At 38.9% G+C, this 1,453-nt stretch overlaps 1 non-coding gene across 1 annotated transcript; it reads left to right on the top strand.

Moving 5' to 3' along the window:
- The first annotated feature begins 262 nt into the window (after positions 1 to 262).
- Positions 263 to 365, top strand: LOC116781165. The gene has a single exon (XR_004354789.1). It is a non-coding gene; the product is annotated as a U6 spliceosomal RNA (small nuclear RNA).
- Positions 366 to 1,453: the final 1,088 nt, after the last annotated feature.

Below are 1,453 nucleotides of genomic sequence, written 5' to 3'. Positions count from 1 at the left end.
CTGGGGAAAAAATAGAGCTGATCTCTAATCTCTTGGCAAAACTCAAATGTCCTTGTAGGTCTGATAATCTTTGATCAATTTTGTGTTTCTTTGCCTGTTCAAACAGTATTTGATGTTTTCCAAGGAAAAAGGACTGGAATCACTAAAAGAACATAGGAATGTGTTGCAAATGGGTATGTAGCAATCCTACTTAATAGTTATTTGCAATGGCCAGTATCTCCATGTTTAAGCTCTCCATGATAGTGAAAGTCAATAATATATTTCGCTTGGGCAGCACACATATTAAAATTGGAATGATACAGAGAATATTAGCATGGCCCCTGGGCAAGGATGACACACAGATTCATGAAGTGTTACAAAATTTTTTTGAGCCAGCAATGTACCCAGCAGGACTAGGAGAGTGATTGTCCCTCTGTACTGGACAGTGGTGAGGCTGCACCTTGAGTTCTGTGTCCAGTTTTGGGCCCCTCACTACAAGAAGGACATTGAGCTGCTGGAGCAAGTCCAGAGAAGGGCAACAGAGCTGGCAAAGATTCTAGAGAGTAAGTCCTATGAGGAGTGGCTGAAGGAGTTGGAGTTGTTTAGCCTGGAGAAAAGGGGGCTCAAGGGAGACCTTATCACCCCCTACAACTACTGAAAGGTGACTGTAGCAAGATGGGGGTTGGCCACTACTCTTAGGCAACAAGCAACAGGACAAGAGGAAACGACCTCAGGTTGTACCAGGGGACATTCAGGTTGGACATTAGGAATATTTTCTTCACTGAAAGGGCTGTCAAGCATGGGAATGAGCTGCCCAGGGAAGTGGTAGAGTCACCATCCCTGAAGTGTTCAAGAAATGACTGGACATGGCACTTAGTGCCATGGTTTAGTTGGCATGGTGGTGTTTGATCAAAGGCTAGACTTGATGATCTCAGATGTCTTTTCCAACCGTAATGATTCTATGATTTTACTATCTATTTAGTTTAACACTTTATGTATCAGGAAAAAATTCAGGTTAGTGCATTCTCTTTAAACATTAAAGTATTTGTCCAACAGCTAATATTGAAAAAACACACCCTGAAATCCAGATCTGAAAGTCTTTAGAGCAGTTTCATTTAGTGCATAGACCAATTAGTTCACTGCTCCATGCTAAACCAAACTCTCTACCTGTTAGTTTTCAAAATCTGAACTTCGAATAATTTTATTAATAACCAGTACCTTTATAATATGCCAAATTAAGCCAAAATCCTTTGTGCAAGGGGCATACTGTTTGGATTTTAAAAATCCACGTGAGACTTGAATTTGTTGGTTAGAATCCAATACTAATTAAAATTTGACAGAATCCAACAGACCTTTGATAATTACATCAAAAGTTCATATTCATTTGATGTGGATTGTCTATATTTCATTGTTACTCTCTTAAAAGGTTATTTATGTACAAAGAGTAAGAAAAGAGTATTAATATTTAAAAAGT

This window comes from Chiroxiphia lanceolata, chromosome 1, assembly GCF_009829145.1.
Source record: "Chiroxiphia lanceolata isolate bChiLan1 chromosome 1, bChiLan1.pri, whole genome shotgun sequence".
Lineage (NCBI taxonomy): Eukaryota > Metazoa > Chordata > Aves > Passeriformes > Pipridae > Chiroxiphia > Chiroxiphia lanceolata.
The sequence above is the reverse complement of the archived record's forward strand: the minus strand, read 5'-3'. Positions and strand labels throughout refer to the sequence as shown.